The 27,069-nt window shown below is 41.6% G+C and overlaps 1 long non-coding RNA gene across 8 annotated transcripts; it reads left to right on the top strand.

Moving 5' to 3' along the window:
- Gm31075 lies at positions 1-27,069 on the top strand. Of its 8 annotated transcripts, none has more exons than XR_384366.3 (5): positions 1-1,414; positions 16,702-18,286; positions 18,689-18,888; positions 19,329-20,175; positions 26,428-27,069. It is a non-coding gene; the product is annotated as a predicted gene, 31075 (long non-coding RNA). The 8 variants fall into 8 exon arrangements; XR_384367.3 differs by lacking the exon at positions 26,428-27,069 and adding an exon at positions 22,943-22,982; XR_875607.2 differs by lacking the exon at positions 26,428-27,069 and having other exon boundaries at positions 1-829; positions 1,277-1,414; positions 19,329-20,707.

The following is a 27,069-nucleotide window of genomic DNA, read 5'->3' as shown; positions in this document are numbered from 1 at the left end:
AAAAAAGATGTGCTGTTCCTGAACAACTCCCTCCCCTTAATAGAGGCCCTGCAAGCCAAGCCACTGTGTGAATCATCTTGCCTTGGTAAAGCCAAACTTAGATCAGTTATAACTATTTCCCTTTCTTCTATGCTGGCCAGAGCCTAGGCCTGCCTTTAAGTTCCCTAACACTTTAAGCTTCCCTTCCTGCTGTCTGCTGCCCCCTCCCATTCCCCAGCAGCCTGGCCCTGGTCCCTTCATTGTCCTCCTCCCTCCTCCCTTCCAGGCAGCTTGGAAGTTGCCGCTCACCTGTCCAGTGGCTTTTCTTTTCAACTCTAATAAATTTTCCTGGAACTTCAGTTTGAGTCTGTTCTTCACCTTCCAGCACCTGTTGGTATATCTGGTCTTAAAGTCTTTTTAAGGAGACCAAGAACCACACAAGGGAACCTTGATTTCCCTGGGCAACATGTGATGGTTCTATTGGGACTCTCCAAAATTTCAGATAACACTTTCTGTCTTTACTCTCTTAGTTGTCATAGAAAACAGATTTGCTCCCATATCCCTAGATGGCATCGCATCCTATATACTTATATGACTGCAGCTTGATATCAATGGACCTACCCATTAAACATGACAGCAGTGGACCTGAGCATTAATGTGTCTATAATACATTTCTCAGAAATTCAAACTTGGTCTTTGGCGGGGTTATTTTAAATCATTTATTTTATGTGTATATCTTTGATCCACCCTACCCCACCCTCATAGGTATCTCTCTGCATCATGTGTTTGCAGTGCCAGCTTAGGCCAGAAGAGGGCAGTAGTTCCCCAAGAACTGCAGTTACAGCCAACTGTGAGTGTTGATGTGGGTGTTGGGAATCAATCCTGCCCCCTCTTCAAGAAAAATTTAAAACACTGAGTTATCTCTCCAGCCCCAGAAACTAGGAATTGTGACTTGCCCTACCATATCAATCAATGGCTTAGGATTGTTAATGATTTATTAGTTAATTTCTCAGCTCAAAGTCAAAAATTCATTTTTAAATGAATTGTCCTCCGCCCCTATTAGCAAACCGTTACTGTCTTTGGGATGTAACATTTTCTGCAATTAATTTTTAATGAGTGCAACCTAAGGCTTCCAGGCAAAACAAAATTAATATGTAAGATTTATTAGACAATTTCTGTAGGAACTAATGTTCCCTGGGTGACAAGGAGCACAGATTATGTGAGGTCTATTCTGTAAACTCTAAACAAGACAGGAAATCTCCATCCTCACGCAAAATGTTTGTCATAATTTTTCTAGATGAAGCACTGATTCCAGCAGTCTTTCAGAACTCCAAATACAGGATTTGAGAATTTGCGGCATTCCAACATTGTTAAATTGAAGAGCTTCCTCCTAACCTGCAATTGGAAATGACTGGCATGAATGTAAGGATTTATGGTAAGGCAGTTGAATGGAATGTACAAATGCCTCTCAAGAGGTTCATATGGTCAAATTAAACTCCTATTTACAGAGCAACATCAGCATTTACCAGATTTTATCTCTGTGAAAGACATTTTTATAAAGCTAGAACATATCAGGCTAGAGAGATAAAGTATTTTAAGAAGAGCTGATAGGGTACAGAGACCTAGATGCTAACAAAGTAGCTGGAAGTTACTTTTCTTTTTTATGGTCTTAGAGATTAAACCCCAGGCCTCAGGCACGCTAGGCCAGCTCTCTGCTGCTGGGATACATCCCAACTAGTCCTAGAAGTTATTTTAAAATACACTTTCCTCCTGGACTACAATCTAGAGTGACAGGTCATCAGTGAGAAATTACAGAGACCATGTCTGTGTCTCAAGCTGTTTTTGTTCAACATAGGAAACTGGGTAATAGACCATGAAATATTGGTTGAAAAAAAAAAAAAACAAAACAAAAAAACCAATGTTCCCAACCATACTGAAGACCAGAAACAGGCAAAACCATGCAAAAGGGCAGTTCAAACCCTGCTTTGCCTTCCAATTTTCCAGCAAATTTGTCAAATTTTCTCTAGCTGCAAGAGAGTCTAAGAAGGCAAAGCAGAGACCAAATGGACCTACAGTGTGCACCAGCCATTGTCACCTCCAATGTGAGTTTATAAAAATGCAAAATCAGACTCTGGGATTCAAGAACTGGTGTTCCTAGAAAACCTCCCTTCACCCTAAGAAATTCTTATGCTTAGGAAACTTGGAAAGTATTGTATCAGGATTGTAAAACAAAACAAAACAGGGGATATTCTGTCATATTACACATGCACAGGAAGTATTATAAGAGACTCAGTTTTAAAGAATAAATCTGAGCCTTACATACATAATTTAATTGTGTGGCCTGGATTCCATTCCAAATAGGAAAGTGAAATGCTTTTCATCTCTAAGTGATCCCCCACATCCAAGATGGAGACAGACAGGTTTCCCTCCTTGCATCTTGCCCTCTCGAGTTCCTCCTACAATTGGGACATATACTGGCAACTGCATTTTATTACAGCAGTTTGCTGTAGGTCCCATTCAAACCTTGAAATTTATTCTTTATGAGTTTGCAAGCAGAGAAGTTTAACACTCATACAAAGAGAAGTGTCTCATTTTGGAGAGGAAAGATATTTTGTTCTTTGTCTGAGCAGATGCCTCCATTGAACAAGCAAATGGTTGTGTGGGCTTCTAATGATTTCTTCATCTAGACATATTACATCTTCTCGATTTAACAAAACATGAAACGAATACTCTCAGTTTAAAGGGCAATATTGCATATTACCTTGATTACAGGCATTTTACAGGAGTAGTGGCTGAATTATGAACAGGTGAGCATGAGTCCCCATGGTAGATGTCCCTCATCAGTCTCAGACTCTTGAATACTTGGTGCCCAGTTAGTGCCTGTTTGGGAGGTGTAGGCATTTGGAGGAGGCATATCACTAGGGAAATGGTTTGAGGTTCCAAAAGTCATGTACAGTTTCCAGTGAACTCCCTACTTGCTGCTTGTCATTTGAGATGTGAGCTCTCAGCTACTGATGCAGAGGCCTGCTTCTTATAATTCTGCTCTGCCTTCAAGGAGTCTAACCCTCTAGAAGTGCAAGCCCCAAATCAACACTTCTATCAGTTGCTCTGTTCTTGGTGTCTTATCACAGAAATAGAGAAGTAACTAAGGCAGTTTCCTTTGCTGATGTGCTTTGCATTGGACAATGCCTAGGCATTGTGATATACATAAAGGAAGATAGATAGATAGATAGATAGATAGATAGGTAGGTAGATAGATATATAGATAGATAGATAGATAGATAGATAGACAGACAGACATTCTTGACCATTCAGACAGACAGATGATAGGTAGATAGATAGATAGATAGATAGATAGATGAAAGCCTTTCCTGAAGTAACATAATTTTCTGCAACATTTGTAGTGTGTGGGGCCTCTTCAAGTCTGCAAGTTGATGACACAATAAAGACATTTTAAGTCTGGGAGTATAAAGCAGAGGTAGAGCATGTATTTATCATATGTTAATCCCTGGCTTCAATCCCCAAAATGCCCCCCAAAAGAAATGAATAAAAAGATAAAAGGAAAAAGTTTATTTTATTCACGATAACACTGGCTTCTATAACAATGTAATAACCACGAATATCACAACAGTGATTAATTTTTCACTTGGTCATAATCAAATGGAATAGTCAAGAGTCAGCCTTCCTTAACATGGTGGCAATTACAGTCTCTCTAATTGTAATAGTTCCATGATCCTTATTAGTAAAAAAAAAAAAAAATCGAAATTTTTATGAATGTCCCAGACATTAAATATTTCAAATTGGACATCTCAGAGACAAAAGCCAAAGATATCATCTCCTTTTACATATAACAAAAAGAGAACGGATTTTAGCAAGTATTGGTGTTCTCATCAGTTTGCGTGTATGGCATGTGTATCCATGAATGTATTCCTTGTGTAGGTACAGATCTCTGTGCATATGCTTCTGTCGATAAGAGGCCAATCTTCGGCATCTTCCTCTCTACCTTAAGTGTTTTCTAGAATACGAAGCAATATGTCATCCAGTGCTATGATTTCATAGGTTTTTATTACAGTCCCATCATTTCCAATATTTACTCTTTAGAATTCTGATCCAGTAACAACAACAAAATTAACCTTATCCACATTCAGTAAGGGGTTAGAGATATTTAGAATTACCGGTGGTTCTAAAATAGATAATATTAAAATATACAGATATTATAAAACTACATGTGTGATGTATGAACTCCAAGACCAAGTACATCCCTAATGATCTCTCACAACCCTACAAAGGTCTGGTTTATTTTACCCAGCTGTAATTACTTCTCTGTTAGTTAGGGTTTCCATTGCTGTGAAGAGACATCATGACCAAGGAAACTTTTATAAAGGACAGCATTTAATTGGGGCTGGCTTAGAGTCCCAGTGATTTAGTCCATTATTGTCATGGCAGGAAGCATGGCAGACATGGTGCTGGAGGAGCCAAACAGCTCTACATCTTGATCAGCAGACAGCAGAAGGGAACTGACTTTCACAGGCAGCCAGGAGGAAGCTCTCATTCCACTGGCCAGACTTAAGCATATATAAGAGACCTTAAAGCCCCACCTCCACAGTGACACACCTCCTCTGACAAGGCCACACCTCCTAATAGTGCCACTTCCCATGGGCCAAGCATATTCAAACCACCACATCTCTAAAACACATTCTTAACTTCCTTTGATTCTTGCCTGTTTCCAAAAGATAAGTGGTCTCTTGGATCTGAGTCTTTACTGACAAGTCTTCCAATCTTCTTTCTTAGTCAACTTGTCTTTTAGTCTGTTGTCTATAGAGGCCATTCTCTTGCAACTCACTCGGGGTTTCTAAATAACTCCATTTCAGCCATAGCTAGTTCACATTGAAACAAATATTCTGATGACTCATTCTATAAATGGGAATTCTATATAATATTTGTACAGAAGCCATTGATTTAATATAGATTACATATATTAGACCCTATTGACGAATGTTAGACATTCAAAGAATACTGCTTTCCTTTCAGACATCTGCTCCTGCTAACATGCCCCTGTTAGCCTAGAAGATGGCAAGCCAAACAAACATATTATCTGAGCCAACTGTCATAATGAATTGGGGTCCAGATTGGCTGAGTTTTGAGAAAACTGGAAGCTGAGATTCCTGAGTAGAGCAAGTAACCAACTGAGGTATTTTAGAGATTCATTTCAGTGGGTTTAGATTACAATGCCTACAATGGATGATAATTCTTTCCCAAGTCAGACTGGATTGATTCTGGAAATGCCCCTTTAGTTGCCAAAGCTATTATAGTTTTATATTAGGTTTAGTTATATTTTTAAAAACTTTTAATTTTTTAATTTACTTGGGGGTAGGAGGATAGCCCAGTCAGTAAGTACTCATTGCTCAAGGATGAGAACAAGACTCGTGGAAAAACAGAGGTATGGGATGTGCTTGTAATTCCATTGCTAGAGAGACAGAGGCAAGCAGATCTCTGGTGGTTCACTGATCAACTAGTTTAGCTTGATGGTGGGTGAGCTCCAGATCCCAGTGAGAAGCCTAGTCTCAAAAAACCGAAGAAAGAAAAAGGGAGAGAGAGAGAGAGAGAGAGAGAGAGAGAGAGAGAGAGAGAGAGAGAGAGAGAGAGAGAGAGAACAGAAAATCCAAGATGGATTGTACTGAGGAATGTGAGGAACGACCCCTGACATTTACCTCTGGCACCCACATATATACATGAATATGCACAAATGGGAACTCCCCTTTCTTTCTCCCTCTCTCTCTCTCTCTCTCACACACACACACACACACACACACACGAAACTTTAATTTAATGACTTTGAAATTACATATATTTTTTTCCTTTTGACCAGAAATAACTCATTCCAGTTTGTAGTTGAGTAAAACTTTTATAGTTAATAATCAGAGTCAAAGAAATCTCAAATAGATATATGTGCTTTATAGTTTTAAAAACTGATTTAATTTGAAAAGTGTAACCTATTTAAAAAAAACAACTGTAATTACATTCAAGTTCAAGTTTAAATGAGTATAGATTCTATTGACGTTATCCTTTCTTGATTTCAAAGTAATTGAAGTTTTTCAAAGCATTACCAATGCTATTAGCTTTTGTTAAGTCTTTTTAATGTGTAGTTTAAAATTTCTCTTTTTTTCAGCAATAGAAATGTGTGACTTCATTACAACAGGACCTCATAGATTTTCCTAGTTTGTAGTCTGTGTGTTTTCTCTAACTATGAAATCCTTTCAGCTGCATTTGACAAGGTGGCAAAGGGTCTATTCCACCAGCTGTGTGGATTCTCACAGCTGTTCCCCCATTCTTGACGCCTGCAAATCTTGTCACTATTTGCCCAGTGCCACTCGAAGGGGATTCCCTGGGCTCACTGAACCCAGCCGGATCCCGCTTTGTTCTGACAAGACTCAGAAAGAACCCCACAGTGCTCAGGACCATATGTTTTCTTATTTTACAGCCACCAGGCCACTATTTTAGGGCTCTTCTGATCTAGCACAGCTTCCTCCTTAATTAGCTATAAAATAATAAAAGGTCACTTTTGCAGTAAATGTTACAAGTTAAAGATCCTTTACTGTGCTTCAGACACTTAAATATATCTGTAATAAGTACAGGTAGGGGATGCTTTGTCGGCTCAGACATCTGAGAGAGCCTCACTTCCCCATCAGTGTTCAGCGTGAGTAATACACGAGGCAGTAGGTCTATCATTCCAAGCCAGCACAGTGCTCTGCTGTTGGAGAGCTCTTCCAGCAGTGAGAACGTCCAGAACAGGTTCTATCATCAGTGCCTGGACCTCATCCCCAGGAATGTTAGTTGGGAGGTAATGAGAAGCGGTTTTTGTTGTTTGTTTGTTTGTTTGTCTGTTTTAAAATAAAGAACGTGGCTTCATATTCAAATAAACTCTCCACTAAAACTGAGAGAAAAAAATCCATGGACAAATAAAACAAGTTTCTTTCGTATGGATGCTTTCTGTCTTCTAGGCTTTTAGTTTGCTAAGATATACTAAGAGGAGGAACTCTTTAACTTCTGTCAATCTCAACCCTGAATCCCACCCAAAGGTGAAACTTTGTCTGTGTAAAAAAAAAAAAAAAAACCAAAACCAACCAACAAAAACAACTCTGGAATCTGGTTATCTCTTCCCTCCCCACTGTTAGGGCAATTTCTCGGATGTCTGTTAGCTTAAAGCCTCCTTCCTTCTCTTCAAACTCATCATAGGGAAAACTTGAGAAAGCCCAAGCGTTCTGCTTTTTGAAATGAATGAGAGGTTCAAGCCACTTATGGGGACTCAGGTTAGCTCCATTCCATGAGCAGCAGAAAGCCCCAAGCCAAGTTACTTCATTGCAGCTCTCTGGGCCTTGCCTGCCCTCCCAGGCCTCATTGCGGGAGTGATAAGACTTCTCCTGACGTCTAGGTCATCAGCAGGCTCCAAGTCTGCACCAAGTGTGTGAGGGAGGGAGAGGACATATCCCTTGTGTACTGTGGCCACATAACAGGCTATCATTGTGGCTAAACTACCAACACACCCAGTGGGCTGTCCCAAGCTCCTTCTGTGCCTTTGATCTCCTGTCTTTCTCTCCTGTAACTTTTGTTTATTATACAAGAAAACACAGGTGAATTTATTCTTTGAGTGTAAGTTGGATATGTCACTCTGCTGTTCAGAACCGAGCAGTGCACTAATTCAGAACAGGAGCCAAAGCCACCTATGGAGGACAAGGATTTCTGAGATCCTTTCTCCATAATCCTTTAACCTCACGCCTGTCTCATTTACTGCTTTACCTGGGGTGGTGTGTGTGTGTGTGTGTGTGTGTGTGTGTGTGTGTGTGTGTGTGTGTGTGTGTGTGTGTGTATGAGAGAGAGAGAGAGAGAGAGAGAGAGAGAGAGAGAGAGAGAATTCACAGGCACATTATGCACATCTGTGGATGTGAGTGTGAAGGCCACAGGTCAACATCAGGTGACTTCTATTGCTCACCACCTTAATTTTGAGACAGTGTTTCACTGGGCCTGGTGGACTTCAGCAGGAGTCAGGAGAGCCGTTCAGAAAGCCTCAGGGTGAGCCTGTCCCTCTCCTGCCCACAGCACTGGGGCTACCGGTATGTGCTCAGGTTTTATGTGGGTGCCAAGGCTCTGAGTTCAGGTCCTTCCTCATCCCAGCATGCAAAGCAGAGTCTTACTCATTTTCATTCATGTCTTCTGCCTTATTTATTTCTCCAGGTGTCTTAATGATACCTTTCTGATTTTCCCCATGTTTCTGCTCAAATTTTACTGTAGAAATTGTGCCAACTCTGATGGCCTTTGTTCATCCTATCCTTCATTCTCTAACATTTTCAAGTCTATTTCCCTTAATTCTTTCTTTACAACATTGACCATCCCTGAACATAATTATCATTTTATTGCTTATTGCCAGATTTCAGCTAGAAGTTAACTCCCCTGATGCCAGCATCATTATTTCCCTCACTGATGCATCCCCAGAACATGCCACACAGGATAGTTTCGCTTCACTTTTGTCAAAGGATATACACATATATACACATGTACTCATGCAAAAAAAAACACACAGAGGCAAATATACACATATGTACCTCAAATATAAACACATATTTTTACATATAAGCACATTTGAATACATATAAGTGTGCATGCACATACATACATGTTCATGGACAGGAGTACACATAAAATGAGCATGTATACATACATGCAAATATACATGTACACACAGTTAAATATGGACACACAGTCATATGTATCACACATATATGTGAACAAGGCAAAAACATATACACCCATCAATTCACTGATGGAGGTGCTCTCACACAAAAGCACACACACACATATATAAACATATGTAGGCACACATATGAATAAACACTCTAGCACATGTACATATGCCATCATGTAAATACCATGAAGGTGCAAAGAGTGTATAGCATATACATACACACAATGCCCACAAATGTACATGTGCATACATATGCACAATTGAATGTGAATATGCCCACACATGAATGTATAAGTATACATATGCAATACAGCATATACCCAGACACATGCATTTGTATGTACATACATACACTCACAGGCATACACATACAAAGTTGCATATACCACATTGAGCATATATGTGTGCACAGAAGCATGTTTGGGTACATATAAATACACACAGGCATGAATACACTTACCCACATGTACACACTTACAATGCCCACATGCATATCCACACACACACATACATACATGCATTCACCAGAATACATACTTTAAAAACAAAGCTGCCTTGTTAATTAAACTGGGTTATTAATCCCTTCTTCTCTGGGTAAACACACAGACAGGTAATGAGAGTGTTGCTGGACTCTTCTGATTTCTGTTTTCCATCCCTATTCTTCCTGGGCAGATAGAGACGATGGAATGCTGGAGTAAGTGGGTCTGACTGTGTTAGCCTGGCTCAGAAAAGTGATCAATGGATAGAGTAATTCTGCTTCATGCCTTTCTGAATTCTTCCTCTTTGTGCTTTGGTTTCTGCCTCGTCATTTTCAGGAGACACTTCAGGGCACTGTGTAAGACTCTGCAGCTTGTCTTAACTTTTTATCCCACTGGGTTGGATCAGCGTGGCGGGTTTGGGAAGACAGCCAGAGCTCCGTGTTTGCATTTGCTCCAAAGAGATGCCCACTTACTGCAGGCTTGCTCAGTAGAGAATGCAAATGCCACACCTCACAGCATTGAGCCAACTCACTCCCCCAGAGCGGCCTCCCCAGAACCCCTGTGCTTGTCACGTTTTCATCTTCCATGTCTTTGTGTGGTTAAATCATAACTTCAAGTCAATCTAAACCATTCTTATATGCAAGGGTGGAAATGCATGTGATGTTCCGACTCGCAGAACCCACAGAGGAATGCTACTGTTGCTTTGCAGCAATGCTAGCTCTGAACATGAAATGAAGTAAAACCCTGAGTTTTTCTCGCCCTGCATTTAAATCAGTGCCTTTGAATTCTTTATGAAAACATGCTGTAGTTATTTTTAACTCTTTGGCATGCTTTACATTTTCTATCTCATCTTTTTTTTCTCTTCCACCATTCTTTTCTGTTGTACTCAAGTTGGTCTCCTACTCATTTATAGGTTGGATTTCCCCAGTCTTCATGTTGCTTGAAGGGAGAGGGAAGACAATTCTCTCTCTCTCTCTCTCTCTCTCTCTCTCTCTCTCTCTCTCTCTCTCCCTCTCTCTCTCTCTCTGAATCTGTGTGTGTGTATGTATTCTCTGTGTGTCTGTGACTTTCTTTCCGTGTGTCTCTTTGTCTCTCTGCCTACGCTTGTGTGTGTGTATCATTCTCTGTGTGTCTATGTGTCTGTTTCTCTCTCTTTCTCTGTATCCGCAACTTCCTCTGTGTGTGTCTCTTTGTCTCTCTGTCTATGTATGTGTGTATCATCCTCTGTCTCTGTCTCTCTGCCTCTCTTCCTGTCTATCTCTCCGTGTGTGTGTGTGTGTGTGTGTGTGTGTGTGTGTACAAATCTCATAACTTTCAATCAGACTCACAAGGAAGCAGATGGCTGATTTACAGTGCACAGTCTTAAAGCCTGGTTTAAGGCAGTACATAGCATTTTTGAAGCCTGGATGCCAGCTTGCTATACAGTGAGAAACAAAGGCAAAAACAAAAAAAATCTAAGCTGCTACCATACTGATCGCCCAGATGTCAAAGCCCGCTCAGGCTGAAGCGGCAGTGAGGAGCGCGGATGCAGCCTTACCGGACAGCACTTCCGCTTCCAGCAGCTGCTCCTGGTCAGTAGGGCTTTCTGCCTGTGGCACCAGTAGCTGCTCCTTCTGGAACACCTCCCATGAACTCAGTGCTCCCTTGCTTACAGCCTTGAGTGATGGCATCTGCATTTAGATCATTTTCCTACTGTGGCTTGTCAATCTAGTTTCTTACGCATTTTCTGGGGGCCGAGTGTGTTTACTGTTCTTGATAAGTTGACTTTTTGAGCAATAATAAAAATGTTTATTTTCTTCTAACCCTAACAGTTTTACATTCTAGTTTTGTGAAAGATTCTAGTGTACCTGTTCCAGGTTTCTGCCTCTGGCTTCTGTCGTTTCTCAGCTGTATTAACGTGGCCCTGCTTCCTTCGGCGGCCTCTGAGATTTCTCTTATCTTCATTTAAAGGGCTTTTACCATGATTTGGCTGTTAAAGGTTTACTACTATTCTGGTTTGGTTCACAGTAATTCCTGAATAAAGAACTCAAGGTTGTTAATTAACTCTGGAAAATCACAGTTTACCATCCTCTAGAAGTTAGCATTGGCTCCCATTCTGTTCCTCCTACCCTAGTGAAGACCCCGTGATGGAATTCCACTGTCTGATTTAAGTACGGACAGACCTGCTTTCTGAGGTTGCATCTGCTCAGCATTTCTTTGCCCATCATCTTTGTTTGAAAGGATTTCATTATTACTTCACCCCACGTTTTACTTGTTAAATATACAATTATTTTGTTGTTTTGGTTTGGTTTTGTCATAATTTGCCTTTAAGCCTTATACTTAAAGGTATTAACCACCTATGCCTGGCTCTATATAAATATATATTATATGTGTATTATATAACTATATTAATATATCATATAGTTATGTGTTAATATATTAAACATATATATACTATACAATGTTGATATATTAAATATTGGATACAATTGACATATTAATAATTAATTTATATAATTATAGTTATAAATATATAATATAAATAGAATTATAATTGATAATACAATAAATATGATTAATTATATATTCTATATACATACATACACATACACACACACACACACACATATATATACACACACATACATATATATATATATATATATATATATATATATATATATATATATATATATATATATATATATATATATATATATATATATTTGGTTGGTAGTTTTCCATCATGAGGCTCAGGAGAATGTGGGCACTGCCCTGGGGTAGACAGCTGTGTTACTTAGTTACTTACTTTCTTTTTTGAAATTAGATTTTCATACAATATACTATGGTTGTGGTTTCCCTTCATCCAACTCCTCCCAGTCCTCCCTAATTCCCCACCCAAGTCGCCATCCCTGGCCCAGAATCTATCCCCAATTGATAACCTCTGGTAAAAGCAAAAGAAGTGGTTTCCAGTGGAACCCCCTGGGTGTACACACCTTTCTTAGGGCGGGCTCCTCACACAGCAGTATATGACAAACACAAAATGAACCCAGTGCACTTTTGGAAGTTGTTTTGTTTTGTTTTAGTTTTTTATCTCACAGTGCTTTGTCTGGGCAATTTTTTTTTAACCTTACAGATCTTTTGTTTGTATGTTTCGGCTTCCTGTGTTGTTTTTATGGGTTTTCTGTGTTTCCATGTCTGTAGTTACGTTCCTTGCTGCTGTGATCAGACACCTGATGAAATCAGCTTAAAGAATGAAGCTTTGCTCTGGATCACAGTTTGAGGACACAGCCCATTGAGGAGGGAGGGTATGGCAGCAAGAACTTGAGGGCAGGGCGCATTTCGTCCACAGTCCCAGCCCCTGTAGTGGCTTTGTCCTCATTTATGGTTTATCTTCACATCTTAGTGAATGTAATCTAGAAAATCTTTCACAGATATCCAAACGCTTGTCTCGTCCATGACTCTGGATCCTGCCATGTGGACAGTATTAGCCATCGCATCCAGTTCCTAGAATTCATTCCCACATGCCTCTCCTATGGCACCCCTTGACATAATCCCTCTAATATCCTATGACATAATTCTCTTACACAAATTTTTCAAAGAATCTACACATTTCCCCAAAGCTTTGCAATGGAGGGTAACTTGTGTAATTCCAATACCACAGGGTCACACTCAGCTCACTTTGGAACTAAGTTGAAGCCCCATTTTCTCCAGAGGGCAGTGAATCCTATTATCTTTCTAGAAACATCTCCATTCTACCAGATGCTAAACTCGAGCCCTGGAGCCTCGCATTGAATCTCTCTATAACTCAGGTCCTCCCTCCTGCCTCACAGAAATCAGCATCTCAAGACAGATATGATAATGACAACTATAATAATGTTTGTGACTAATAATTTATGACTTGTTTTGTACCACCAGGCACTGAAAAAATATTGTCAATTTTCTCAGGCAGAAGCCAGTGTAATTGCATCTCATTAAGAGAACAGAAAATGCTAGCTTTAGGGAGGATAAGAGGATTGCCCAAGTTCATTAAGCTTTTCAGTGAGAAAGCCTGAGTGCAGGCCAGGTTGGTCATCCTCTTCTTTCATCCAGTTGAAATAGCAGGTGACCAAGCTGAACTCAGAGGTGCTCCGGGGCTGTCTTGGAGCTGAGCATGTGTATGTGTATGGTATGTGTGTGTGCTTGTATGTGTGTGTGTGGTATGTGCTTGTATGTGTGTGGTGTGTGTGTGTGCTTGTATGTGTGTGCTTGTATATATGTGTGGTGTGTGGGTGTGTGTGCTTGTATGTGTGTGTGGTGTGTGCTTGTGTGTGGTGTGTGCTTGTATGTGTGTGGTATGTATGTGCACGTGTGTGGTGTGTGTACCTGTGAGTGTGTGTGTGTGTGTGTGTGTGTGTGTTTGAAAACAACTGAAGAAAGAACCCAAGAGGTCACCTGTTGCCATTGCATTGGGACTTTCATAGTAGCCACCACTTGGTAGAGCAAAGCTGCTCCCCTCATGACTTTGGTGAGTTAACGGAGGATTCAAGGGACCCAGTACCTCCCTAGATGTTATGTTCCGTTGACTACCTTTCTTACATGGGGCCAAACCCTTGAAGGTTCCACCATCTCTAAATAGCATGGCAGGCTGACATCCATGCTTTTCGTCCATGGAGGTTCAGAAAAGACTTAATCTCTAAAGCATAGTGGAAGGACTGCAGTGGAGATGGTTCCAGAGGCAGTCATAGTCCCAGAGGCCTGCACCATGGAAGGGGAAGCAGGCAGTGCAGCGGTGGAAGGCAGCCTCCTGTCTTAGTGTTTTACTGCTGTGAACGGACACCATAACCAATGCAACTCTTTGTTGGTGTTGTTTTTTGTTTGTTTGTTTTTTGAGACAGGGTTTCTCTGTATAGCCTTGGCTGTCCTGGAACTCTCTCTGTAGACCAGGCTGGCCTCGAACTCAGAAATCCGCCTGCCTCTGCCTCCCGATTGCTGGGATTAAAGGCGTGCGCCACCACTGCCCAGCTCCAATGCAACTCTTATAAGGACAACATTTAATTAGGCTGGCTTACAGATTCAGAGCTTCAGTCCATTATCAGCAAGGAGAGAGCATGGTAGTGTCCAGGCAGGCATGGTGCAGGAGGAGCTGAGAGTTCTACATCTTCATCTGAAGGCTGCTAGCAGAATACTGCTACACACATCCAGGCATACATGCAGAATACATCCAGGCAGAAAGGATGAGGATCTTAAAGCCCACACCCATAGGGCTACACCTACTCCAACAAGGCCACACCTCCTAACAGTGCCGCTCCCTGAGCCAAGCGTATACAAGCCACCACACCTCGTCACCTCCTCAGTCCTGGATAACGTGTGCTCTTCTGATGTTTTGCATCCCTGAGCTATGGCAATGGTACACTGAAGCCTGTTTTGTCCTTCCCCATGGCCCCACTTTCCCCACTCCCTAGTTCCTATTCTGAGCCTTATTCTTAACTTCAGTTGACTCCTGAAAAGAATTACATGATCACGAATAACATGCTGGCCCCTATTGTTTAACAAATAATCTCTCTCAAGGACGGTTGAGGAAAATTCTGAAATAGGTAATAACTTACAGGTAACCCACAACTTAGGGTCTCTTACCTTCCTCAACCAGTAAACTTTAAACTTGAGCCTTAAGGAAATAAACGTCAAAAGATAACAGCCCCTACACACACACACGCACGCACACACACACACACACACACACATGCGCACCTATTCAGTAAAATAGATAGAGGTGATGCTACAAAAGTCATATGTGATATTGGCATGCTGGCTGATGGCTACCAATTTATAGAAATTATAATTTTAACCCTTATTGACTTTCATATTATAAATATATCAAAATTAAGCAGTGTGTGTGTGTGTGTGTGTGTGTGTGTGTGTACCAATACAGAAGCATGCTCAAGTTGTGAGTCGTTAGAATTGACATGAAATAAAGACATGCTCTGGACTGACTATATAGATGATTTTATATATTAGTATATATTAGTATAGTATATATAGTATATATAACACATTAATTAGTATATACATGTATTTAGATATACATATATATGAGGGATTGTTGCAATCATAGACTCTTCAACACGGTATAGAACCAAGCTTGGAAGGCAAGCTGAGTGGAGAAGTCTTGGCCACCAGTCACACACCCTGCCTGATACTGCTATAAATAGGCCAGTGTAAACCTCCTATGTGACCATAGCCACAAATGGATGTCCCACACAGTTAGACTGACAACCTTGATCTAGAAACAGGATACCTTAGTTTATTCAGGTTGTATAACAAAAATACCATCCACAAACTGACAATATAGGAATATTAGAGAGGCATTTTGTTTTTAAATTCTGAAAGCTCAGACCTCCAAGATCAAAGCTCCATTAGGTTCAATACCTAGTGCAGGCTTGCTTTGTGTCCACACATGGCAGAATGGCAAGAGGTCTATAAACCTCCCTTAGAAGGGCTAATCCCACTCAAGAGGGCAAAGCCCCGAGACTAATCCCTCAAAGACAACATACCCTGATGCTCTTTGCAAGTTAGTTTCTAACAAATGAATTTTGGAAAATACCTAACATATGAATTTTGGAAAATATACAATAACAACTGTCTCTATCTTTTTGTCCAGTTCCTTCAAAATTATAGTCCACGATGAGAACCTCTGATTGTTCTAGGTCAGCTTGCCTTGTGCTGCTGGTGGGTGATGGGACTGGGGTCTCTGTCTCCTTCCATTTCTGTGGAGGGATATCACACATTCTTTTTGTTTGTTTGTTTGGTTTTTGTTTTGTTTGTTTGTTTGTCTTTGTTTTGTTTTTTTGAGACAGGTTTTCTCTGTGTAGCCCTGGCTGTCCTGGAACTCACTCTGTAGACCAGGCTGGCCTCGAACTCAGAAATCTACCTGTGCTGGGATTAAAGGCATGCACCACGTGCCACCATGCCCGGCTTGATATCACACATTCTTACTCAAGGGGAAAAACATTATGATAAAAACAGTGTTCAAATATTAGTCAGAGAATTCACTACAAATGGTCAGCAATTTCCCAGCTCATTAGAGAATTACTCTGTTCAAATTTTGCATTTCTCACATGAATCTAGTCAGTTCATCTATACTCCAAAGTTAACTGGATCTTTCTCTGATTTGTCTGCATTTGAGTCATAGTATGAAGGATTATTGTACAATGGAAATAATCTCAATGAGACGGATACGGCATTTGCAAAGTAATTATAATCCTAGCTTTCAGATTTAGTGGGAAATAGTGTTTGTACCTCAAGTATTGACTAGTACGCCTGTCATACAACACTCATTAAATGGTTGTTGAATGAACTCTAAGAAGAAATACTTTTTGTCTTATCTGGTTGTATCTTGGGGAATATATATATATATATATATATATATATATATATATATATATGGCTGTATTTAGCGATATGTTGTCATGGACTATAAAGGGTACTTTGTATGAATTATCTAATGTAATTGTCACCATTATCATCCTTCCTTTAAACATAAAGCAACAGATGTGATGCAGTAGCCTGCTTTATGGCATGTACCCAACAAGAAGTAACCAGAACGCTGAGCTGAGCATGGTAGAGCAAGTCAGAACCTGGAAGTTTCCTTCTACACGTACTCTGGTCTGCCCTTGGGAAAGGACTGGTGCCTTTATCTGCTATCAAGTGCATCACGGACTATAAATGAACAGGAACCTGAAGCAATGGTCCTCTCGCCTCTACAACTGCTTACCGTTGCCGTTGGACCTGACCTTTATGTCTTGTTGAATTTATCAGTGATTTTGAGGGAAGCTCATGATATCACCTGCAAGAAGCAGAAGGACCTTACAGTGTGGTTATAAAAGCCATACATTTAGGGAGCAGGAAAATAAAATAGGAAATGTTTTCACGTGTACTTCATTTGCCATAGGATTTCCATATACTTAAGCCAATTCCTAGGCATACACTGCATATAGACCAGAAGCAATCCTTGAGAGTGTAAAAAGGAAAAAAAAAAAGTGACAGTTGCTAATTGGTTAATTAGCACTTAACTGAAATGCCTCTAAATTTGAACACTCCCAGCTGAACAGTAGGCAGGAAACAAATTCAATGCCTTGAAGTGGAATGCAGGAGGCTGTTCACTAGGGAGCAGCTGGCGCCTGCTTCGCTCCTCATCCTTCCTGTCGGCAGGGTTTACCTTCCCAAGGAAATGTGTGAAAATACACACAGGGAAGAGTGTACCGAAGCATTTTCTCTGCAGCCCCACCCCGTTCTCTCTTAGCTGAGGGAGCATCTGAGGTTACTCCCATTGTCATCAGACGCACTGCTCCGCGGATTCATCTCCAGACTTTCCCGAGCGTCTTGCCATCTTGTCCAGGTAATAAGTTAACTGCCTAGAAACAACAAACCAAAGAGATGCCGCCTTTTTTCTTGTTGAATAAGCGGTTTCCCTGATAGTTTGATCTCTTGTAACCATAGCAGAACACCTGACAGGTACAATTTAAGGACTGACTGGCTCATGGATTCCGGTGCAGCCCCTCGTGGGTGAGAAGGCTGGACTAAGAGGGCTGATTGCATTAAGTCCAGTCATGAAGCAGAGATGAGAACGCTTGTGCCCGGCTAGCTTCTTTTTCTTCCTTTATTCTGTTCAGGACCCTAGCCTACAGCATGGGGCCACCCACATTCAGAGTAGGTCTTAATTCCCTGGATAAACATCCCTTTGAAAGACAGGCCCAGAGATGTTTTTCCTAGGTGATGCTAAATCCAATAAAGTTGACAGTCTGGACTGCCTATCACAACAGTTAACAATCACAGATAGCTGCTTAGCAAAGAGCGACTTATGACTTATGTGATTTCTAGGAAGCAGTACACTCCTACCCCGTGGTATCTGCGATGCTGTCACAGACAGAACTGCAGTGGGTGGGGCTTGACAGTCCCTTCCTTCCCACGTCATTTCATTTTGAACAGAAGGCTTCACATCAGGAATTTGGACTCAATTTCAGGACACCAGTGTTGACTGTCGCTTGAAACAAGTCCTCGGGATGCTTGGACGTTATTTCTGAGAGCTGAGAGGTTCAACTTGGCCAAAGTGCTCACCCAACTTGCAGAGGTATTTTCTAATGCAAACTTGGGGGTGCTGCTTTCTGCGAGGACTGTGGGAGGCAGGACCGTTTGCCTTTGTGCTCAAGGGAATACGTTCAGAAGGGAGAAGTTTCTCTGACTAACACTTGGGCAGGAAGAGAAATAAATGGCTCACACACACACACACACACCCATCTTTTTTTTTTTTTCCTCTATTATTTGACAAGTGTCCCTCCCTACCTGGTGAAGCAGAAACTTCAAAAATGTACCTTGAGCCTATTCTGGGAAACCTGAAATGAGCCCTAATGAGGAAGTATGCTCGTTAGACAAGGAAAATAGAGGGGAACTCTGGCTTCCCTGCTTCACCTTCAGTAGGCTTTGCGGGGGGGGGGGGGGGGGGAGGTGTGGCAATTTAAATGAGATCTGTCAGTCTCTCCAGATAGCTAGAACTACAACCTCCAGGAAGGCTCAAGTGGATATTGTCTCCTCAACCAGAGCTCAGCCAGGTTCAGTGTTTTGTCTCATTCTTGAGTATGTGTGTGATCACTCAAAGAAGTCTTCAAAGGGACTCTTGAAAGTTTTCCTGCCTCCAAATGAAAAAGAAAATATTTCCTGCCTTGCCAGAAAATGGTGAGAATTCTTTTTTTTGTTTGTTTGTTTGTTTGTAAACGTTAATCAAATGATAGGTTTGGGCACCTGCAAGACCTCTGTTTCTCTCTAATTTAAAATCGTCGGAGTGATTGACTGGGATCAGAGTGGCTGAGTGAGTTCCAGCTTGCTGTATGACCGGGTGCTGCTCTTCCCTTTGCATTAATTTGGTAGCAGGTAGAAGCTCGGAGCTGGCCCTGGAGACAGTATCTATAATGATTTATTTAAATTCCGACCATGCTTTCTAATTATGTAAATATTCAATCATCTGTCTTGCTGACTTGACTCCTAAAATGAGAGAACATTTCCTCTACATAAGATGTGGTGAAGTGTCCAGGCTCCTGTGCGAGAAACGCTAGGAGGGAATATATATGCAAAGAAAGACTGGTGAGCATTGCTCAATAATTCATTTTTCTTCCCAGGTGAATAATCCAGCCCTTACTTTGAGAAGCACCTAGCAACGCTGGAGCCGTGTTTCTTTGCAGAAAGAGTTAGATGTATCAGATGGCTACCCCACACTCTGGGTGTGCTAATGATCTACTGCTAGCACTTAAGGTAATGAATGGAACAAATCCTTGTCCAGTCCAGAACAGGGAAAGGACACCCAGGCCTTGGCTGCATCTATAGCAATCAGCTATGGATGAACAAACCATTTCCTATACGAAAATCCAGTATAAGTATTGGGAGTTCTGATCATCTCTCACTTCTGAGCCTTGTCACCTCTCATCTCCCCGAAGCTGCCTGCTGTCGTCTGTGTAAACTCCCCTCTACACAGTGCATGGCAGCTCAGTAGCATCCTTCTTGCTCCCTCCAAGACCATAAGGTAAATATACCCACCATGCCCAAATCAGGAATCAGACCCTCTAACCCTGAAATACATATGGGCTTTGTCCTCACTTCTGCTGATTTCAAATGCCACTGATTCTCTAAGTGTCTTTCTAACTGGCCCCATGACATCCCACACCCCATCAGCCTCCTCCTGCCCTGGGCAACCCTCTGTCTCCCCACTGTTCACCGACACATATTTATTTGCTTATCTATTTTCCTCTACATATTACCCTCGAGGCAGGAACGAAAGGTGGAGAGTGAGGTCAGAGGCCTGATACAGAGGCTATAAAATTAACATACACATATGAGAAAAGCTGTCCGTCCGACAAAAGAAACTGGAAGTCTTCAGGCTGAGGCTGACTGAAGATGAGTCATGGCTGGAACCACTGGCTCAGCAGCAAAGGAACCCTCAGCCTGTCTGAAGCTGGCCTGTGACTCACTGTAAGCTACATGTAATGCTGGGGTGGGGAGAGGGGGAGAGGGAAAGAGAGAGGGGGAGGGGGAGGAAGAAGGAGGGGGACAAGGAGGAAGAGAAGGAGGAGGGGGGGCTGACAAAAACCACCTCCCCTTCACACATATGAAACCCATCCTGTGTAACCTAAAAGCGGCAAGCCTTTGCAACACCACTGCTGTTAAGCGTCTAAAACATCCATTGTCTGGTCCATTCCTCCCACCCCCTCCTTGGAACTGTACTACTGCCTCTATTTGTTCTATAGCTGTATGTCCCTGCTCAATTATTCGTCCTGGGACAAGAGAACCAAAAAATCCCTACAGGTGTCCACTGAACACCCAAATCTACCAATATCGCCCCTTCTCGCTTCCTCTAAGTTAATTATCTCAACATAACGTTTATTTGTTGGTTTTGTGTATTGATTACCTTCCTCCTGTAATCATCGGCTCATGCTTTGAATAATGAAGTTTTCACCTCATACAATAAGGACTTGCTAATTAAATGAATGATTGAATCACCACTGATAAGATTCTCTGCAGCTTAACTAGGTATGAAATGTCTCATTACACAAAACAAAAGCAAAACAACTCATTAACTTTTTCAGTACAACATCGAAGGTCTCTTACATTCTGGCTCCAAACTTCTAATGTAATCTTAAACTCTGCTCCATCCAGCCTTCCCTCAGGATGGGCAATGTGTCTGTGTCTTTAGTGACAGGCCCTCCTGTAGGTAGCAAAAGCAACCGATTTTCAAACTGCTTTTACACAACAGCATTGAATTTGCCTATGACCTGGGCATATCCTCCTGTAGATGTTGTCATTCTTAGATTACTTATTACCACTCCCTATAATGTAAATACCACAAGTGCTTGTTATATTATTTTGAAGAACTGCATAGATCAGATCAGCTTGCTGGCGTATCTGAATTTTGATGCATGAGGAACCAGCCATTTCCTGGATGGATGGCCCTAGACTATGTAGGAAAGCTATGCTTCCCCCAAGATTTTGGTATAAGGTTCTTGCCTTGAGTTCCTGCACTGATGTCCCTCACTGGTGATTGTGACCTGGAAGTCAAAGTTAAATAAGACCTTTCTTCCTGTGGTGATTTGAATAAGAACAGGTTCATAAATTTGAATGCTTAGTCACCAGGGAGTGGCACTCCTTGAGAAGGATTAGGAGGTGTGGCTTTGTTGGAGGAGGTGTGTCACTGGGGGTGGGCTTTAGGTTTCAAAAGCCCAAGCCAGGCCTAGCATAACTTCTTGCTGCCTGTGGTTCAGGATGTAGAACTCTGAACTACTAAGACTGCACCATGCCTGCCTCCTGGCCACCAAACTCCCCACCATGACAATGGACTAAACCTCTGCCATTGTGAGACAGCCCCAATTAAATGCTTTCTATTACAAGAGTTGCCCTGGTCATTGTGTCTGTTCACAGCAATAGAAGACTGACTGAGACATGTCCCCAAGCTTTTTTATAAGAGTTGGTTTTGCCATGGTGTTTCTTCACAGCAATAGAACAGTGGCTGGTAAGACATGTCCCCAAGCTGTTTTTGGTCAGAGTGTTTTATCACTGCAACAGAACGAAACTAGGGCAGGCTGTATCAGCCCTAGGATTTAGTCACCGTCCTTGCCTGTCGAGATCTGCATTCAAGCTGTGCTACATATCATTTCCCTCCATGAAACTTTCCTTCCCAGACATTCTTTTGAAGGTGTGCTTTCCTGGAACACAGATACCCTTTTGCAGAGTCTTAGTCTTATAGATCAAAACTAGATTCTAATTAGGGATAGAAAGACAGATAAAAAATATGGCAACATCAGAAAGGGGGGAAATCACTTTACCCCCAGAGTCTGGTTATACTTCTCACTAGCTGAGAAGTCCAAATTCCAGTGAAATCAACATTTGCCTTGGAGGTTGCCAACATGGAGATAGAATCTCTATCCTATGTAGACACTTTATATTAAGATAACAAAAAATAAGGCTTAGAGCCTGAATGTATGTGACCTTGGGCAAGTCTTCATTTTATTTCTAGGACAGTCTCTGGGAATCTCAAATGAAACCCTTCGTAGTGAGGGTCTTCTGCCTTCTCTGTCCCTGGGATGTAGACTTTACCTTGGTTATTGTAATTCCAATATTCTCGGGTGCCTTCCAGAAACATCCTTGCAATCTAATTTAGGTTGCTTGACAATAATTTGAATATCGCAGCTTCAGAATTCATCAAAATCCTATACATGACTATTTCAAAGACAGGTGAAGTCAAACAGTTTCTTAGAGACACCCACACACACTCTCCCAAGAGTCTTTGTCTTTTCTTAACCCCCATTCTTGCATTCTGCACTAAAGTATCTTTAATAAACCCTACCTCAGCTTTATACTGGATCACCCTGAATCTTTTGCACAAAGCTGAGAATCCACTTTCACTTGAATGGAAGTCCCTAAAACAGTAAGGGGTCTGCATTACAGCTGGCCACAAGCAGGCTAATAAGAGAAAAATAGTAGCTCACTATCATACATTCATACATACATAAGAAACAACCAGAGAGTAAGTAGTTCACCTAGACATTGCTTTGAATTCCAGCTTACACTGAAATGTCAACAACATATAGTAAATGTTTAGAAGAATTGTCAGATCAGATGCCAATTGTTAGTCAGGCTTGTCGACCGTTGAGAATAGACACCCGTGCCTCATGATCAGTTTTAGATCCTACCTCCCGATTCCATGGTAGCATGCTAATTTTAAAAAGGAGAAATCTCTTTCAAGTCTCTGAAGAAAGAAATTAAAGAAGATCTCAGAAGATGGAAAGATCTCCCATGCTCATGGATTGGCAGGATCAACATTGTAAAAATGGCTATCTTGCCAAAAGCAATCTACAGATTCAATGCAATCCCCATCAAAATTCCAACTCAACTTCAACGAATTAGAAAGAGCAATCTGCAAATTCATCTGGAATAACAAAAAACCGAGGATAGCAAAAACTCTTCTCAAGGATAAAAGAACCTCTGGTGGAATCACCATGCCTGACCTAAAGCTTTACTACAGAGCAATTGTGATAAAAACTGCATGGTACTGGTATAGTGACAGACAAGTAGACCAATGGAACAGAATTGAAGACCCAGAAATGAACCCACACACCTATGGTCACTTGATCTTCGACAAGGGAGCTAAAACCATCAAGTGTAAGAAAGACAGCATTTTCAACAAATGGTGCTGGCACAACTGGTTGTTATCATGTAGAAGAATGCGAATCGATCCATACCTATCTCCTTGTACTAAGGTCAAATCCAAGTGGATCAAGGAACTTCACATAAAACCAGAGACACTGAAACTTATAGAGGAGAAAGTGGGGAAAAGCCTTGAAGATATGGGCACAGGGGAAAAATTCCTGAATAGAACAGCAATGGCTTGTGCTGTAAGATCAAGAATTGACAAATGGGACCTCATGAAACTGCAAAGCTTCTGCAAGGCAAAAGACACCGTCAATAAGACAAAAAGACCACCAACAGATTGGGAAAGGATCTTTACCTATCCTAAATCAGATAGGGGACTAATATCCAACATATATAAAGAACTCAAGAAGGTGGACTTCAGAAAATCAAATAACCCCATTAAAAAATGGGGCTCAGAACTGAACAAAGAATTCTCACCTGAGGAACTGAATTGCAGAGAAGCACCTGAAAAAAATGTTCAACATCCTTAATCATCAGGGAAATGCAAATCAAAACAACCCTGAGATTCCACCTCACACCAGTCAGAATGGCTAAGATCAAAAATTCAGGTGTCAGCAGATGCTGGCGAGGATGTGGAGAAAGAGGAACACTCCTCCATTGTTGGTAGGATTACAGGCTTGTACAACCACTCTGGAAATCAGTCTGGTGGTTCCTCAGAAAATTGAACATAGTACTACCGGAGGATCCAGCAATACCTCTCCTGGGCATATATCCAGAAGATGTCCCAACCGGTAAGAAGGACACATGCTCCACTATGTTCATAGCAGCCTTATTTATAATAGCCAGAAGCTGGAAAGAACCCAGATGCCCCTCAACAGAGGAATGGATACAGAAAATGTGGTACATTTACACAATGGAGTACTACTCAGCTATTAAAAAGAATGATTTTATGAAATTCCTAAGCAAATGGATGGACCTGGAGGGCATCATCCTGAGTGAGGTAACACATTCACAAAGGAACTCACACAATATGTACTCACTGATAAGTGGATATTAGCCCCAAACCTAGGATACCCAAGATATAAGATACAATTTGCTAAACACATGAAACTCAAGAAGAATGAAGACTGAAGTGTGGACACTTTGCCCCTCCTTAGAATTGGGAACAAAACACCCATGGAAGGAGTTACAGAGACAAAGTTTGGAGCTGAGACGAAAGGATGGACCATGTAGAGACTGCCATATCCAGGGATCCACCCCATAATCAGCTTCCAAATGCTGACACCATTGCATACACTAGCAAGATTTTATCGAAAGGACCCAGATGTAGCTGTCTCTTGTGAGACTATGCTGGGGCCTAGCAAACACAGAAGTGGATCCTCACAGTCAGCTAATGGATGGATCACAGGGCTCCCAATGGAGGAGCTAGAGAAAGTACCCAAGGAGCTAAAGGGATCTGCAACCCTATAGGTGGAACAACATTATGAACTAACCAGTACCCTGGAGCTCTTGACTCTAGCTGCATGTGTATCAAAAGATGGCCTAGTCGGCCATCACTGCAAAGAGAGGCCCATTGGACTTGCAAACTTTATATGCCCCAGTACAGGGGAATGCCAGGGTCAAAAAAATGGGAATGGGTGGGTAGGGAAGTGGGGGGGGGGAGTGGTTGTGGTGCTAAGCCTTGTTGAGGCCCATAGAGGGAACATTTTCTCTTCCTGGTAAACTGTGGCCCTTTGCAGACTTATTTCTTTCCCTTCATTATTTTTTCTTTTTAAATTCACCATTAAACACTTTTCTTCTTTGTCAGAGGAATAGGGTCTGAGTTCTCCCCATGACCCTGGCAGAGACATGACATTTGACACTGCCCAGAAGGATGGAACACCAAAAAATCATTTCATTGCCCTTAAGAGTTAATCCAAGTGGGCCTGTCAACCACCTAGCTGGAAAGACCAACCAAAAGCTGATATACCTGAAAACACACTAGAAGACAGCAGCAATAGTTATCCCCTTAGCGAGATGTTATACTGTATGCTTCGGCATCTTCTGTCCTAGGTTTATTCAAAAACCATAACTCTCCCCACCTCCGTTCTCCTTTCTCTTCTTTAGATATAAGCCAAAATCCTTACCCTGTTTGCACTTGACCCTCTGGATATCTCCACTCCTCTTCTGTAATCCCCCTCCCAATACAGTTTTTTAAAGATTTGTCTCTAGCCCGGAACATACAGCCTTTTCTCTCATCCATCTCCTTCATCCCTGAAGTTGCTGGGACTCACATTTTGACCGCCCTGTTTTCTCTCAAATAAAATTGTCCTTGTGCTTCCTTCTGAGTCTATTTTTAAATTCTTTTATCGATGAAACACAGAAGTTACAATAGGGGATTCCAATTCTGCAGGAAATAAAATAATACTTATTAATAATAATAATGACTAGATGAAAGCAAAAGACCTTGAGGCCCTAGTAGCTGCAACATGTAGAAAGTCAAATAAAAGCTAGATACTGGTTTTTGTTTTTGTTTTGGTTTTTTTTTTTTGGTTTTTCGAGACAGGGTTTCTCTGTGTAGCTCTGGCTGTCCTGGAGCTCACTTTGTAGACCAGGCTGGCCTCAAACTCAGAAATTCGCCTGCCTCTGCCTCCCGAGTGCTGGGATTAAAGGCATGCGCCACCATGCCCAGTGATACTGTTTCTTGATGTTTGTTAATGTCTCTTCCTTACATCACCTCTGAAGAGGGCATGTGAAGTGGCCTCCAGTGGCTGGATTTGCTGTTCATGGAGAAAACAAGGACACCTCATATGCCCATATGTCTGTCAGGTCTTAGCAAGTAGAGGCAGGACCTATCCTGCTGCTTTACTACCTCCACCTCAGCAGCCCTTCATATACTGAGGTGCCATGTTCTGGTTTCCCAAAGGCATTTTGTGCCTGGGAACATGAATAAATGGGATTCACCCTCTCTTCCCAGGAGCTCTTAGACTAATGGTAAGAAGCCTATGAACCCCCAGAGTAGACATTTTTCATCTGCTGGTAAGCACTCAATAAATGAACCCAATAATTAACTTTCAACAAAATATTGTTTATCATAAGAAACCGCCGGAGCCAGGTGTACAGGCAAGAGAAGAAGAAGAGGGAGTTTGGCACCAGCATAAGCTGAACAACAGAACCTTGTCACAAAACAACAACAAAATAATAAACAAGAAGCAACAAGAGAGAACCAGGTGAATGTCTTCACAGACCAGCTGCTTGCATGACTAAGCTCTTGGTACACCACGAAAATAATGGATTTCAAGCACCGTCATAGTGGCTGTGGTCTGTGGGCAACCTGGGAGACTAAATCAGGTGCGGGGAATTGCATGCCAGTGAGATCACCTGGCATGCAGGCACATCTCGAAAAGCACGAGGGGTGGTCAGAAGTCACAGCACAAGTGTATTGAGTCATAGTTAAGATGTGGGTATTGTACACAGTCTTGTTTTTTTGCTGATCTGCCTAAAACTTTACAGTTGAAAATAGTTGCCATTAAAGTGATCAATGGGACTCTTATCTAATCTTTTACCTAGAACAATTGAAAGTAGTCTTCTTTGCCACCCTGCTATGTAGAAGAATTCAGTAAGTTAAAGTGAGGATCTGGGGTCAATATAAGCAGTGAATCTTAGGGTTAAGGGAAAGGGAAAAGAGAAGATAGATAGATAGATAGATAGATAGACAGACAGACATACACAGATAGATAT

This window comes from Mus musculus, chromosome 15 (assembly GCF_000001635.26).
Source record: "Mus musculus strain C57BL/6J chromosome 15, GRCm38.p6 C57BL/6J".
NCBI classification, from domain to species: domain Eukaryota; kingdom Metazoa; phylum Chordata; class Mammalia; order Rodentia; family Muridae; genus Mus; species Mus musculus.
The sequence above is the reverse complement of the archived record's forward strand: the minus strand, read 5'-3'. Positions and strand labels throughout refer to the sequence as shown.